Source organism: Anolis sagrei, chromosome 1 (genome assembly GCF_037176765.1).
Source record: "Anolis sagrei isolate rAnoSag1 chromosome 1, rAnoSag1.mat, whole genome shotgun sequence".
NCBI classification, from domain to species: Eukaryota; Metazoa; Chordata; class Lepidosauria; order Squamata; family Dactyloidae; genus Anolis; species Anolis sagrei.
In genome coordinates this window covers 10,012,177-10,029,207 of record NC_090021.1, presented here as the reverse complement: position 1 = coordinate 10,029,207, position 17,031 = coordinate 10,012,177, and the positions used below count along the sequence as shown (strand labels likewise).

Below are 17,031 nucleotides of genomic sequence, written 5' to 3'. Positions count from 1 at the left end.
AGTCATATGCTCAAATCCTGTGTTTCGGGCCAGCTCATGAATCATATGGCGTTGACCACTGTCTATTTGTATAGCAACGGTATTCACTTCCACTTCACTGACACTAGGACGACCTGGCTGATACATGTCTGCCACATTTTGCCATCCTTTGTTGAAGGCTTTTGCCACTGACCTCTGGCACATTCAATCCAAACTCCAACCATCACCCAAGTCAAAAAAGAAGCACCATTAAAGCCTTGGCAGACCGTGCAAAAAGAATCTGCGAAGCCCACCTCCTCCAAGATGAACTGAACCACCTCAACTGGGCTCTCCAGGCCAATGGAGACTCCACCTCAGACATCAGAAGGGCTGCAAGACCAAGAACAAGCCACGAGAATAAAGACGAAGATCCACCCAGAGGAAAAGTGTTCTTGCCATACATCAAGGGAACCACTGACCGCATAGGGAAACTGATGAGGAAACACAACATACAAACAATCTACAGACCCACCAAGAAAATCCAACAAATGCTACGTTCAGCAAAGGACAAGAGGGATCCTCTCACTTCTGCAGGAGTCTACCATGTACCATGCAGCTGTGGACAACTCTATATAGGGACCACCAAATGCAGCGCCCAGACACGCATCAAGGAACATGAAAGGCATTGCAGACTACTTCAGTTAGAGAAATCAGCCATAGCAGAGCACCTGATGAACCAGCCTGGACACAACATATTATTTGAGAACACAGAAATGCTGGACCACTCCAACAACCACCATGTCAGATGACACAGAGAAGCCACTGAAATACACAAACATGTGGACAATTTCAACAGAAAGGAGGAAACCATGAAAATGAACAAAATCTGGCTACCAGTATTTAAAAACTCTAAAATTAGAACAGCAAAACAGCAGAGAGGAAACAAGCAAGGGCATCTAATCACCTCTCAACAAAAGATTCATCCAGGCACTGCCAGGCCATAAAATGGTAATCAAGGTGATCAGTTGAAACATTCACACCTAGCTCCAGCAGACAAGAGTCCTTTGTCCCACCCTGATCATTACACATATGTTGTTGTTGTTGTTCATTCGTTCAATCGTCTCTGACTCTTGGTGACCTCATGGACCAGCCCACGCCAGAGCTCCCTGTTGGCCGTCACCACCCCCAGCTCCTTCAAGGTCAGTCCAGTCACTTCAAGGATGCCATCCATCCATCTTGCCCTTGGTCGGCCCCTCTTCCTTTTACCTTCCACTTTCCCCAGCATAATTGTCTTCTCTAGGCTTTGCTGTCTCCTCATGATGTGGCCAAAGTACTTCAACTTTGTCTCTAGTATCCTTCCCTCCACAGATATATAAACCCTTTTTCCTACTTCCAACAGACTTCACTACCTCTGAGGATGCTTGCCATAGATGCAGCCGAAACGTCAGGAGAAAATGCCTCTAGAACATGGCCATATAGCCCGAAAAAACCTACAACAACCCATTGTTGGCTCATGTTTAACTTGTCCATGAGGCCTCTTTTTAACATGTACAGTTGTTGATCCAGGCATCCCCCATTCTGTATCTTTGCATTTCATTTTGTTCTGCCTAAGACTGTGTTTTATGTGGGTCAGTGCATGGAATCTGTCAGGGCCTAGGACCCAGTGTGGCTCGCCGAGCATCTTCTTCCCTTTCCCTTTCAGGCCAGGGCTATGCCTTAGTGGGAGGAGGGAGCATCCAGGGCTGGCTGGCATGAATGAGACTGAAATTCTAGTGTGGAAAGCCTCAAAGTGGAATACTACTGCGGTCTCCAAGCAACGGCCTTGACGCAACCAAAGAAGAGGTCTCCTTGAATAAAAAAGCAATGCACAGTTGCACACCCATTTTCCAAAAGCCAGACAGACACAGACACAGACACTAACCTGGAGGTAGGGATGCAGCATCACTCAATTGCAGTTCTGCAAGGGGTCAAGTTGGAGAACCCAGGGAAGAATCGCATCCCCAGAATATGAATGCAGAAGCCTTTCCATCTAGGCAAAGCTTGGTAAGTTACCTTTATTTCTTCCCAACCTGTCCACACCCATCCAGGCGAGGATGCCATTCAGAGTTTTCCTAAGCAAGTTGCTAGTTATTTCGGTTCGAGTGTGTTCCTTCCTAGCCTGAGCTCATTCACTAAATAGAGACTTGTATGTATTTACACATCAGGTTGGAAACTAGCAATTTGGATGGAAATTGTAGCCTTCTGTTGCAGGCGAGGCTTTGAAACAAGTCTCATTTTCCTCATAGAATGCAAATACATTTGGGTTTGCGAACCTAGGGGTGTTTTTGGAAAGGTTGGACCAAATGTGCTTATTTATTGGCTATGTTTATTATCGTATTGTGAAGGGTTTTACGGCCAGAATCACTGGGTTGTTGTGAGTTTTCCGGGCTGTATGGTCATGTTCCAGAAGCATTCTCTCCTGACGTTTCGCCTGCATCTATGTTTATTATTGTTTGGACCAAATCTGCTACGATTCGCTCCTCAATGAACAGCACTCCTTGCGAAAACAGATACTAAGAGCAAATTGTAATGATTTCCAAAAGCCATCTTACAAGAGAACGTACCCAGATTTGGAAAAATGACCACCTCCCGGAAAATAATAAGAGCGAAGATGTGTGTTGTGGGTTGTTGTAGGTTTTTTGGACTATATGGCTATGTTCTTGAAGCATTTTCTCCTGACACTTCGCCTGCATCTATGGCAAGCATCTCAGAGGTTGTGCCATCTTACGAGAGAAGGTACCCAGATTTGGAAAAATGACCACCTCCCGGAAAATAATAAGAGCGAAGATGTGTGTTGTGGGTTGTTGTAGGTTTTTCGGGCTATATGGCTATGTTCTTGAAGCATTCTCTCCTGATACTTCGCCTGCATCTATGGCAAGCCTCCTCAGACATTGTGAGGACCTCACAACCTCTGAGGATGCTTGCCATAGATGCAGGTGAAACGTCAGGAGAGAATGCCTCTAGAACATGCCCATATAGCCCGAAAAACCTACTATGACCCAGTGACTCCAGCCATGAAAGCCTTCGACAATATATTGATGTGTGTTGTGTTTGAATAGCACAGATGAACCCAGAGAAGGCAGAAAGGAGGTAAAATGACTTGAAGGAGGTCAGCCAAATCAACATGTGATATCTGCCTTATTGAAAAAGGACAATAAGAAGCAAGATTTCAATGAGGGCAAGTGTAGGATATTCCAGATATGAGATCAAGGAGTGCCGTTTTGCAACATGAAACATCCCTGGATTTCTCTCTAAGAGCATTAAATAGATCAGTGGTTCTCAACCTTCCAAATGCCGTGACCCCTTAATACAGTTCCTCGTGTTGTGGTGACCCTCCAACCATAAAATTATTTTTGTTGCTACTTCATAACTCTAATTTTGCTACTGTTATGAATTGCAATGTCAATATCTGATATGCAGGATGTATTCTCATTCACTGGACCAAATTTGGCACAAATACCCAATACGCCCGAATTTAAATACAGGTGGAGTTGGGAGTGGGGTTGATTTTGTCATATGGGAGCTGTAGTTCCTGGGATTTGCAGTTTACCTACAATCAAAGAGCATTCTGAACTCCACCAATGATGGAACTGAACCGGACTTGGCACACAGAACTCCCATGGCCAACAGAAAATACTGGAATGGTGTAGTGGGCATTGACCTTGAGTTTTGGAGTTGTAGTTCACCTACATCCAGGGAGAACTGTGGACTCAAACAAAGATGGATCTGGACCAAGCTTGGCACAGATACTCAATATGCCCAAATGTGAACACTGGTGGAGTTTGGGCATCACAATTCAAGAGAGATATTGACAAGCTGGAATGTGTCCAGAGGAGGGCGACTAAAATGGTCGAGGGTCTGGAGAACAAGCCCTATGAGGAGCAGCTTAAGGAGCTGGGCATGTTTAGCCTGAAGAGGAGAAGGCTGAGAGGAGATATGATAGCCATGTATAAATATGTGAGAGGAAGCCACAGGTAGGAGGGAGCAGGCTTGTTTTCTGCTTCCTTGGAGACTAGGACGCAGAACAATGGCTTCAAACTACAAGAAAGGAGATTCCATCTGAACATTAGGAAGAACTTCCTGACTGTGAGAGCCGTTCAGCAGTGGAACTCTCTGCCTCGGAGTGTGGTGGAGGCTCCTTCTTTGGAAACTTTCAAACATAGGCTGGATGGCCTTCTGTCAGGGGTGATTTGAATGCAATATTCCTGCTTCTTGGCAGAATGGGGTTGGGTTGGATTGGATGGACCATGAGGTCTCTTCCAACTCTTTGATTCTATGATTCTATGATCTGGGAGTTGTAGTTGCTGGGATTTATAGTTCATCAATTAAAGAGCATTCTGACCCCACCAATGATAGAATTGGGCCAAACGTCCCACACAGGACTCCCATGACCAACAGAAAATACTGTGTTTTCTGATGGTATTTGGCAACCCCTCTGACACCCTTTTCACAACCATCCCCCCAGGTTGAGAAACACTGAAATAGATCAATCTCTCAAGTCTTCCTCTGTTGTGATAGGAATTTTAAAGAAAAAAATTCTATATATTTAAGGAATCACATATACATCCACATTGTTAGATTAGATCTCTCTTTCTTTCCTGCCTTTTCCTTTGAAAGCTTATTGGAAAACACTACATTTCCACTATCTTTCCAGTTCACTTTGTTTAAACGTAAGGCTTCTCTTCTCCTCACAACTCTCCTTTTGATTTTCAATATACTTTAAAAAAATGAATGAAACCATAGTCCAGGATTCCTATGCTTTGTAAAGAGGTTTGGAGGAACCCATTTAAAGGAGAACAATCCAAATCTTTCCCTCTAAATGGCCATCTTAATGGTTGCTTCCAAAGATGGGCACCAAAGGAGGTAAATCGAAGGACAAGCTTTCTGGGGCTGTCCTATATATTTTTTTCAAGGAGGTTTAAACTGCTGAGCTGCTGAATTTGCTGGTCAAAAGGTTGGCTGTTCGAATCCGGGGAGCAGGGTGAGCTCCTGCTGTTAGCCCCAGCTTCTGCCAACCTAGCAGTTCGAAAACGTGCAAATGTGAGTAGACCAAAAGTACTGCTTCGGCAGGCAGGTAATGGCACTCTATGCAGTCATGCTGACCAAATGACCTTGGAGGTGTCTACGGACAAAGCTGGCTCTTTGGCTTAGAAATAGAGATGAGCACCAACCCCCAGAGTTGGACACGACTGGACTTAATGTCAAGGGAAAACCTTTACCTTTGGTAGGAAGGTAATGGCACTCTATGCAGTCATGCTGATCACATGACCTTGGAGGTGTCTACGGTCAAAGCTGGCTCTTTGGCTTAGAAATAGAGATGAGCACCAACCCCCAGAGTTGGACATGACTGGACTTAATGTCAGGGGAAAACCTTTACCTTTAGGACTCAAATGAAATCACTTGATGTATCTGAAGATGCATTGGGATCAGCTTCCAAAAATCCGGATCTACCCATTTCCTTGAAGGAAAAGTTAGAGGCTCTTAGAAAATGTGTTTTAAATGGATACTTCCCAAGTTATTATCCCAGTGTGACTGGTTAAGGGTAGGAAAACCAAGAAGGTAAAAAGGTCCTTAAAACGTTTAGTGCAATGGCTTCAAACTACAAGAAAGGAGATTCCATCTGAACATGAGGAAGAACTTCCTGACTGTGAGAGCCGTTCAGCAGTGGAACTCTCTGCCCCTGAGTGTGGTGGAGGCTCCTTCTTTGGAAGCTTTTAAACAGAGGCTGGATGGCCATCTGTCAGGAGTGATTTGAATGCAGTATTCCTGCTTCTTGGCAGGGGGTTGGACTGGATGGCCCATGAGGTCTCTTCCAACTTGATTTTGTCATTTGGGAATTGTAGTTGCTGGGATTTATAGTTCACCTACAATCAAAGAGCATTCTGAACTATGATTCTATGATCTACATTTGTAGAAATAATCCAGTCTGATACCACTTTGACTTCAATGGTTCAATGCTATGATATTCTGGGAGTTGGAGTTTTGAGATCTTTACCCTTCTTTGCCAAAGGGTGCTGGTGCCTCACCAAACAACAAATCCCAAGGTTCTATAGCAATAGTTTTCAACCTTCCTAATACTTCCGTTGCTACTTCACAACTGTAATTTTGCTCCTGTTATGAATTGTCATGTAAATATCTGATGTGCAGGATGGATTTTCATTCACTGGACCAAGTTTGGCACCAGTACCTGATATGCCCAAGTTCAATGCTCACCAAACCCTTCCAGTATTTTCTGTTGGTCATGGGAGTTCTGTGTGCCAAGTTTGGTTCAATTCCATCATTGATGGAGTTCAGAATGCTCTTTGATTGTAGGTGAACTATAAATCCCAGCAACTACAACTCCCAAATGACAAAATCAATCCCCCCCAACCCCACCAGTATTTATTTATTTACTAACTATATTTCTATCCTGCCTTTCTCTATCCCAATGGGGACTCAAGGCTCAAGTCCCCGAAAGGGATTCAAATCAATCCCCCACCCACCCCAGCAGTATTCCAATGTGGGTGTATTGGGTGTTTGTGCCAAATTTGGTCCAGTGAATGAAAATACATCCCACATATCAGATATTTACATTACAATTCATAACAATAGGCAAAATTGCCATTATGAAGTACCAACGAAAATAATGTTATGGTTGGGGGTCACCACAATATGAGGAACTATATTAGGGGCTTGCGGCATTAGGAAGGTTGAGAACCACTGGATTAGAAAGTAATGGTAATTGTATTGAGATCCTACTTGACTTTCCTGAAACTTCAAACCTAAAGGCATTTGTTTACCTTTGAAACAGGTGTTATAAGATTGTTATTACTTCTAAGGTGTTGGTAGCTGACATGCAGATATGTTCATTTTTGCATTGTTATTGCTTGTATGGTATTGGTATTTTATTTATCGTGTCATCAGCAACCATACCATTGTGTTACATTTCTAACAGAACAAAACAAACAAACAGATAAAAAACCCATAAATGTTGCAAACTTGGTAGTTGATTAAATTAAAAGTATCTGGCCACTTGGAGTACCTCTGGTGTTGCCGCAAGAAGGTCCTCCATGGTGCATGTGGCAGGGCTCAGGTTGCATTGCAGCAGGTGGTCAGTGGTTTGCTCTTCTCCACATTCGCATGCCGTGGATTCCACTTTGTGGCCCCATTTCTGAAGGTTGGCTCTGCATCTTGTGGTGCCAGAGCGCAGTCTGTTCAGCGCCTTCCAAGTCGCCCAGTCCTCTGTGTGCCCAGGAAGAAGTCTCTCATCTGGTATCACCCACGGATTGAGGTTCTGGGTTTGAGCCTGCCACTTTTGGACTCTCGCTTGCTGGGGTGTTCCAGTGAGTGTATCTGTAGATCTAAGAAAACTATTTCTTGATTTAAGTCATTGAGGTGCTGGCTGATACCCAAACAAGGGATGAGCTGGAGATGTCTCTGCCTTGGTCCTTTCACTATTAGCTGCTACTTCCTGGCGGATGTCAGGTGGTGCAATACCGGCTAAGCAATGTAATTTCTCCAGTGTTGTAGGGCGCAGACACCCCATGATAATGCAGCATGTCTCATTAAGAGCCACATCCACTGTTTTAGTGTGGTGATACATGTTCCACACTGGGCATGCGTACTCAGCAGCAGAGTAGCACAGCGCAAGGGCAGATGTCTTCACTGTATCTGGTTGTGATCCCCAGGTTGTGCCAGTCAGCTTTCGTATGATATTGTTTCTAGCACCCACTTTTTGCTTGATGTTCAGGCAGTGCTTCTTGTAGGTCAGAGCACGGTCCAGAGTGACTCCCAGGTATTTAGGTGCGCTGCAATGCTCCAGTGGGATTCCTTCCCAGGTAATCCTCAGAGCTCGGGATGCTTGTCTGTTCTTAAGGTGAAAGGCACGTGTCTGTGTTTTAGATGGATTAGGGATCAGCTGGTTTTCCTGTAATAGGCAGTAAGAGCACCTAGAGCTTCGGAGAGCTTCTGTTCAACCATCTCAAACCTCCCTGCTTGGTTACTGACATGCAATGGTATTCTGGATCAGATAGCTTTTGTAATGTCAAAGGCTTCCATGGCTGGAATCATGGGATTGTTGTAGGTTTTTTGGGCTATATGGCCATGTTCTAGAAGCATTCTCCCCTGACGTCTTGCCTGCATCTATGGCAGGCATCCTCAGGGGTTGTTACCTCACAACCTCTGAGGATGCCTTCCACAGATGCAGGCGAAAGGTCAGGAGAGAACGCTTTTAGAACATGGCCATATAGCACGAAAAACCTACAGCAACCCACAGATAGCTTTTGTTAGCAAAGCTGATGTGTAATCGTGATTAATATTTTCATGCACTCATCCCTGATACATAACAGTTTTTGGATTTGGCAGCTTATGCGACTCAGCCCCTGCCAAAGCCCAAACAACCCCGAGATGCCAGCAAATTGGAACAGATGGAAACAGAGTCATCTAGTGAATGTGAAGCTTCACATCCAAAATGTCATAGTTTAAATATTGCATTTAGAATTAGAACAGTTGAACTGGAAGTCCCGGTACAATCAATTTAAAAAAATCATTTCAGCTGTGCTATAAATACATCTTAATTTCTTCTTTGGTAAGTTTTAGGGAAGCAAAACATTTTTGGCTTGACCCGACTGCCTTGAGATGTGCCTAACCCCACGTCAGTATCATTTCCTCTGTGGGAAACTCGGCTGTTTACAATTTCTTGATCTTGTTCCAAAAACTCTTATCTTCCCCCCACTGTTCGCAGAATACTTCCTCAAAAAATCTTATTTTCTGAAGCTTTTGAATTAGCCTTTGAATCTTTGTTCTGCATTCAAACCAAACCTGGTCACCTAGGAGGGGCTGATTGGTGCCGTGAATCCACTCTAGGTTTTAGTCCAAAGTTTGGAAGAGCCATATTCTGGATATTTTCAGCTTCTTAGATACTTCATGCAAAGTTTGGACTTAAATCCAGTGTGGATCGACCAGCCCTGTGAGTATGGAGCCATGAGATGCCACAGATCAGACTAATGTGTACAATCGGCAAGGTAGACAAACCAAGCCAAATCAGTCCATCCAAAAGCACAAGAATTAGTATCATGCCATCTTTCAACTAATCCTGCTTCTTGGTAGAATGGGGTTGAACTGGATGGCCCATGAGGTCTCTTCCAACTCTATGATTCTATGATTCTATAATATTCCCCACCTCTAAAAAAAAGGGGGCTGCATTACCACCTACTTTGGGATGCTGGGATGCAATTTAGAAGTAAGAGGTTCATCCAACGATCACACCAAGATTTGGGGAGGAATTGGGGTACTTCATAAGCTGGTGTGGGACATGGCTGTCCTTTCCTCACACCCGGGTCAAGCCTGTAACTAAATTGAATGTTGTTGTCCTTAACTGATGTCAAATAAACTACACTTGGAAAACAAGCATCCTTGGGCTATGAGGGATCACCTAAGTAAGTAAAGTAAGTAAACAGATGGCCATCTAGCCTCTGTTTATAATCCCCCAGAAAAGGGGCATCTACAAACCTCCCAGGAAGCATATTCAATTGCCAAACAGCTCTTACCATCCTGAAGTTTTTCCTAATGTTTAGGTGGAATCTCTTTTCCTGTCGTTTGAATACATTGCTCCATTGTGTTCTAGTCTCCAGAGCAGCAGAAAACAAGCTTTCCCCCTTCTCCTCAATGGGACATCCTTTCAAATATTTAAACATATCATATCCCTTCTCAGCTTTCTTTTCTCAAAGCTCTGATTATTTGAGTCTCTTTTCTTTGGACGCATTCCAGCTTGTCAATATCTTTCTTGAATTGCGGTGCCCAGAATTGGACACAATCTTATTTCATATGGGACCTGACCAAAACGGAATACATGGGACTATGACTTCCCTTGATGTGGACACTATGCTCCTATTGATCCTTTTGCTCCTATTGATGCATCCCATTGTTGACTTGTGTTCATCTTGTGGTCTACAAAGACCCCTAGATCACTTTCACATGTGCTGTTCTCAATCCTGGTGTAATCCATCCTATATCCCTGCATTTCATTTTTCCCCCCACCAAAGTGTAATACCATTCATTTCTCCCTGTGGAAATTCATTCTGTTAGTTTTGCCCCAACTCCCTAACTTGGGGGCTGTACTTACTTCTGAGGATGTACTACTGTACTACTTCTGAGGATGCTTGCCATAGATGCAGGCGAAACGTCTGGAGAGAATGCCTCTAGAACATGGCCATATAGCCCGAAATAACCTACAACAACCCACTTACTTACTTAGGTGATCCCTTGTAGTCCGTGTAGGATTATCATCCAAGATCGGTGTATTCTTGACCTGCATGTTCTCCCACAGTGAGGGCATTGGTTTCCAGGTGGAAGGCGGTCCCAGTCAGGGTTGGCTTGATGCGCCTTCCTCTTGGCACGTTTCTCTCTTTCACCCTCTATTCATGCCTCTTCAAATTCTACAGCACTTCTGGTCACAGCTGACCTCCAGCTAGAGCACTCAAGGGCCAGGGCTTCCCAGTCCTCAGTGTCTATGCCAGAGTTTTTAAGGTTGGCTTTGAACCCATCTTTAAATCTCTTTTCCTGCCCACCAACATTTCGTTTTCTGTTCTTGAGTTCAGAGTAGAGCAACTGCTTTGGGAGACAGTGGTCTGGCATCCAGACAATGTGGCCGGTCAAGCGGAGTCGATGGTGGAGGACCATCACTTCAATGCTTGGAGGTCTTTGCTTTTTCCAGCATGCTGACATTTGTCCACTTGTCTTCCCAAGAGATTTGCAGGAATTTTCGGAGGCAGTGCTGATGGAATCGTTCTAGGAGTTGCATGTGATGTCTGCAGATAGTCCATGTCTCACAGGCATATAGCAGGATTGGGAGGACAATAGCTTTATAAACAAGCACCTTGGTATCCCTACGGATGTCCCGGTCCTCAAACACTCTCTGCTTCATTCGGAAAAATGCTGCACTCGCAGAGCTCAGGCGGTGTTGTATTTCAGTGTCAATGTTGACTTTTGTGGAGAGGTGGCTGCCAAGGGAGTGGAAATGGTCAACATTTTCTAATGTTACACCATTAAGCTGTATTTCTGGCATTGGAAAGGGATTGGAGGCTGTAACATTTGGAAGCTATAGCTCAACACCTTTAATAACCCTTTGAGGCCCCGTCTACATTGCCATATAATCTCACAACCTCTGAGGCTGCCTGCCATAGATGCAGGCGAAACATCAGGAGAGAATGATTCTGGAAAAGGGCCATTCATCCAGGAAAACACACAACAACTCAGTGATTCTGGCCATGAAAGCCTTCAACAATGCAATATATGCACTCCCTGGGCATTTTCTAGGTTCTGCAATGTGACTGACTTCATAGGCTGACTCCTGATATCATTAGTAGCTTCTTAATCATTCACTTCTCACAGCATGTAGTTGCATACCGACCTTCAACATTTTGCATATTTACTCAAGTCTTATTTTTTCACTTGGGGGTATTTATTCATGAGATGGCAGTGGAGGGAATAGGCTGCCCATGCGTCATCTTTTTGCATGTTATGAAAATTAATTCTTGCAAAAAGACACATATTTTTCCCCCCTCATCTGTTTGCTTTTCCAAGCAAAGGGTCATGGAAGGAAAAGCCATGCTGGGAAAGGGATGGGTTGGAGAGAAGAGAGGCCATTTGTGCATCCTTAGCTAAAGAAGAAGAGGTGCTTGGAGGCCATCGCTCCTTTCCCCTGGAATTGCCATGGCAACAATGATAAACCCAAATTTGCCAGGACAACATGCAGAAGCCTGATGCAAAGGCCAGTGCCTCCCGGCTGCAGTATTTTCGTCCTCAGATCTGCGGTCAGCCTTGGTTGAGACGCCCACCACTAATTCCTCCTTGGGAATAAATAGAAAGGAAAAACAAATATCCTCCATAGAACAAAATGAGCAAGAAGGAGCCCCATATTTTAACAATTTCATATTTAATTCTATTTAAATATGTATATATTGCTGATTTTTTAAATTGCATGGTTTTATATATTGTGACCACTTTGGATCTTGATTGAGACAGGGAAGCAGGGGATAGTAGTAGTAGTAGTAGTAGTAGTAAAAGAGGAGTCACGGTGGTGCAGTGGGTTGAACACTTGTTCCGGATTCAGCGGTTCGAATTCAAGGAGTGGGCTGAGCTCCCACCCATCAGCTCCAGCTTCCCACGTGGGGACATGAGAGAAGTCCCCACAGGATGGTAACACATCTGGGCATCCCCGGGCAACGTCTCTGCAGACAGCCAATTCTCTCATGCCAGAAGTGACTTGCATTTTTTGAAATATTCTCTCTTAAGTCTTCAATCGCAATTCTGTGGTCCACTTCTGCCAGATATTGTCTATAGAATCACTGAGTTGGAAGCAACCTTGTGGGCCATCAAATCCAACCCCTTTTGGCCAAGAAGCAGGAAAATCACATTCAAAGCACCTCCGACAGACGGCCATCCAGCCGCTGTTTCAAAACCTCCAAAGAAGGAGCCTCAATCGCACTCCAAGGCAGAGAGTTCCACTACTGAACAGCTCTCACAGTCAGGAAGTTCTTCCTCATGTTCAGGTGGAATCTCCTTTCCTGTAGTTTGAAGCCATTGTTCCACATCCAAGCCTTCAGGGCAGCAGAAAACAAGCCTGCTCCCTCCTCCCTAAGACTTCCCCTCACATATTTATACATGCCCCCATCATGTCTCCTCTCAGTCTTTTCTTCTGCAGGCTAAACATGCCCAGCTCTTTAAGCCACTCCTCATAGGGCTTGTTCTCCAGACCTTTGATCATTTTAGTCTCCCTTCTCTGGACACATTCCAGCTTGTCAAAATCACCCTTAAATTGTGGTGCCCACAGGTAGATGTGCAAGATTACACAGGGTGCATCTACACTGTAGAATTAATGCAGTTTGGCATCACTTTAACTGCCATGGGTCATACTAGGAAATTATAGAATTTCTAATTTGGTGAGATACCAATATCCTTTAGCAAAGGAGGCTAAAGACCTTGTCTAACTCCTGTGATTCTGCAGCACTCAACCACAGCAGTTAAAATGATGTCAAACCTTACTTAACTCTACAGTGTAAATGCATTCCTAGTGATTCTAAAGTTGACCACTGAGTTAACTTCCAATGTATCCCCTGTTTACCTTCCAGCAACTGGTCTCAAAACAAGACACGCTAAATACAAGATATGTAGTTGAGGAAAAATATATGTCCTATTGCAAATCACTAGAGGGAGCAGCTCTTGCAAAAATATGACAAATGTGTCAATTGTCCAGGAGTTGGCAACTTTTATAGATTTGTGAATTACACATATCCATAGAATCATAGAATCAAAGAGTTGGAAGACACCTCATGGGCCATCCAGTCCAACCCTCTGCCAAGAAGCAGGAATATTGCATTCAAATCACCCCTGACAGATGGCCATCCAGTCTCTGTTTGAAAGCTTCCAAAGATGGAGCCTCCACCACACTCCGGGGCAGAGAGTTCCACTGCTGAACGGCTCTCACAGTCAGGAAGTTCTTCCTCATGTTCAGATGGAATCTCCTCTCTTGTAGTTTGAAGCCATTGCTCCTTATCCTAATTTCCATGGAAGCAGTAAACAAGCTTGCTCCCTCCTCCCTGTGGTTTCCTCTCACATATGTATACATGGCTATCATGTCTCCTCTCAGCCTTCTCTTCTTCAGGCTAAACATGCCCAGCTCCATCTTTCCAAATACCTGGGGCTTGTAGTTTGGTGAAGCACCAGCACTCTTTGGAAGAAAAGTCCGAAAACCTTATGAAAACTATAACTCCCAGGATTCCATTGCATTAAGCTCTTGTCAGTGAAAGTGCTGCCAAACTCCATTAATTCAACAGAGTGAATCCTATAGTGAAACTCCCCTTATATGATCTATGGATATTTGCAAAATCTTAGGGCACTCTGTGGGACTCAGTCCACCGTGGACTAATTTGACCTTCAGTTACGCCTTGATTATTGCAAAAAGGAATGAATTGTTATTTGAACCAAATGACTTCAAAGCTTGGAGCCTTCCAGTTATCTCAGGGCAGCAAGCCATTTCTCTCCCTTGAGCAGATAGGAGATCATTTTACTCCGAAGAGCCAGAAGGAATGCAAAGGTCATTTTCGACATATTGCTTTTGGATAGTTATTGAGCCCTGCCTGAAAAGGTGAATTCCTTGGTGGTGGGAGAGATAATTATTTTTAATTACATTATTAAATAAGACTGTATCATTTATGTCAGCTCCTCTCATTCTCCTGGGAGTCACTCTGGACCGTGCTACAAGAAGCACTGCCTGAACATCAAGCAAAAAGTGGGTGCTAGAAACAATATCATACGAAAGCTGACTGGCACAACCTGGGGATCACAACCAGATACAGTGAAGACATCTGCCCTTGCACTGTGCTACTCTGCTGCTGAGTACGCATGCCCAGTGTGGAACGCATCTCACCACACTAAAACAGTGGATGTGGCTCTGAATGAGACATGCCCCATTATCACGGGGTGTCTGCGCCCTACACCACTGGAGAAATTATACTGCTTAGTCGGTATTGCACCACCTGACATTCGCCGGGAAGTAGCAGCCAATAGTGAAAGGACCAAGGCATAGACATCTCCAGCTCATCCCCTGTTTGGGTATCAGCCAGCACATCAACGACTTAAATCTAGAAATAGTTTTCTAAGATCTACAGAGACACTCGCTGGAACACCTCAGCAAGCGAGAGTCCAAAAGTGGCAGGCTCAAACCCAGCAAATGATACCAAATGAGAGACTCCCCCCTGGGCACACAGAAGACTGGGCGACTTGGAAGGCACTGAACAGACTGCGCTCTGGCACCACGAGATGCAGAGCCAATCTTCAGAAATGGGGCTACAAAGTGGAATCCTCGACATGCGAGTGTGGAGAATCATAGAATCATAGAATCAAAGAGTTGGAAGAGACCTCATGGGCCATCCAGTCCAACCCCCTGCCAAGAAGCAGGAATATTGCATTCAAATCACCCCTGACAGATGGCCATCCAGCCTCTGTTTAAAAGCTTCCAAAAAAGGAGCCTCCACCACACTCCGGGGCAGAGAGTTCCACTGCTGAACGGCTCTCACAGTCAGGAAGTTCTTCCTCATGTTCAGATGGAATCTCCTCTCTTGTAGTTTGAAGCCATTGTTCCATTGCGTCCTAGTCTCCAGGGAAGCAGAAAACAAGCTTGCTCCCTCCTCCCTGTGACTTCCTCTCACATATTTATACATGGCTATCATATCTCCTCTCAGCCTTCTCTTCTTCAGGCTAAATATGCCCAGCTCCTTAAGCCGCTCCTCATAGGGCTTGTTCTCCAGACCTTTTATCATTTGAGTCACTCTCCTCTGGACACATTCCAGCTTGTCAATATCTCTCTTGAATTGTGGTGCCCAGAATTGGACACAATATTCCAGATGTGGTCTAACCAAAACGGAATAGAGCAGTGGTTCTCAACCTGGGGTCCCCAGATGTTTTTGGCCTACAACTCCCAGAAATCCCAGCCAGTTTACCAGCTGTTAGGATTTCTGGGAGTTGTAGGCCAAAAACACCTGGGGACCCCAGGTTGAGAACCACTGGAATAGAGCATGGGTAGCAAACCACTGACCACCTGCTGCAATACAACCTGAGCCCTGCTACATGCACCATGGAGGACCTTCTTGCAGCAACACCGGAAGCACTCCAAGTGGCCAGATAGTGGTCAAAGGACATTTAACCAACTACCAAACTCACAAGTTTTGGATTTGTCTGTTTGTTAGCTTTGTTCTGTTAGAAATGTAATATAATGGACTGGTTGCTCTGACACGACAAATAAATAAATTCTCCAGCCAAAGAACATCTCCAGATTTGCCAACTTGGTGTAAAGCGACTTCTTACAACAAGTTCCATTATGTACTTGTTATCTAGATTTCAGATCAACCCCACCTTGAAAATGTCCCCAATATTAGTATTATTATTTTAAAATCAAATGTTTCCTGGTTACAGCAGCTTAGAGCTTTTGTTTTTCTGATTCCCCTAACAATATGATGCTGCTAACTCTGCAACCTAAGCTCCTTGAAGCTGCAAAGGAATGCTAATTGCTTAAATATATACTCAAATGCCACTCTGCCATAAAGGTAAACACGGTCGAGAGACACTTTCCAAAATACTTTATTGAAGAATGTGCTTGATGTGCTGAGTGGCTTTCCACTATTCAGGTAAAAGCATTGTTTTTCTAAGAAGGTAGGGTTTAATACGTGTAGTCAGCCCTCCACATTTGCTAAGGTTAGGAACACAGGACCCTCCGCAAAAGTGGAAAACGTGCTAATTTTTAAAAAGTCTAGCATAGCAATACTCTAGGAATCTCTCGCTCCTCCAGCATGACCCTATGGTCAACTTCAGCCAGAAGTTAACCATAGAATTGTCCTTTCACACTATACAAATATAGTGCATTTAGCAAAAGTGTTCAAAATAAATAATAATAAATTAATTTAAAATAATAAATTAATATACATAAATGTAAGAAACAGTTTCCATCACACCTTCAAGTACCCGCCTTTCCCCGCGTTCAAGTGAACTGGGAGGTCTGGAATTAATAGCTATCCAGCTACAAAAATGCTTGTTCCTAGACATTTGAAAAGCAGAGTCCGATGGGCGACCCCCAGAAGTAGTCATAGAATCATAGAATCAAAGAGTTGGAAGAGACCTCATGGGCCATCCTCCAGTCCAACCCCCTGCCAAGAAGCAGGAATATTGCATTCAAATCACCCCTGACAGATGGCCATCCAGCCTCTGTTTAAAAGCTTCCAAAGAAGGAGCCTCCACCACACTCCGGGGCAGAGAGTTCCACTGCTGAACGGCTCTCACAGTCATAGAATCATAGAATCATAGAATCTAAGAGTTGGAAGAGACCTCATGGGCCATCTAGCCCAACCCCCTGCCAAGAAGCAGGAATATTGCATTCAAATCACCATCCAGCCTCTGTTTAAAAGCCTCCAAAGAAGGAGCCTCCACCACACTCCAGGGCAGAGAGTTCCACTGCTGAACGGCTCTCACAGTCAGGAAGTTCTTCCTCATGTTCAGATGGAA

The 17,031-nt window shown here is 44.3% G+C and overlaps 1 protein-coding gene across 1 annotated transcript in view; it reads left to right on the top strand.

The window, feature by feature from the left end:
- Positions 1–1,678: 1,678 nt before the first annotated feature.
- Positions 1,679–17,031, top strand: part of FAM167A (family with sequence similarity 167 member A) — a 41,277-nt gene continuing 25,924 nt past the window's right edge. Inside the window, exon 1 of the mRNA XM_060754643.2 lies at positions 1,679–2,001. The gene's annotated coding sequence lies outside the window, so the exon portion shown is untranslated. The remainder of the gene's footprint in view (positions 2,002–17,031) is intronic.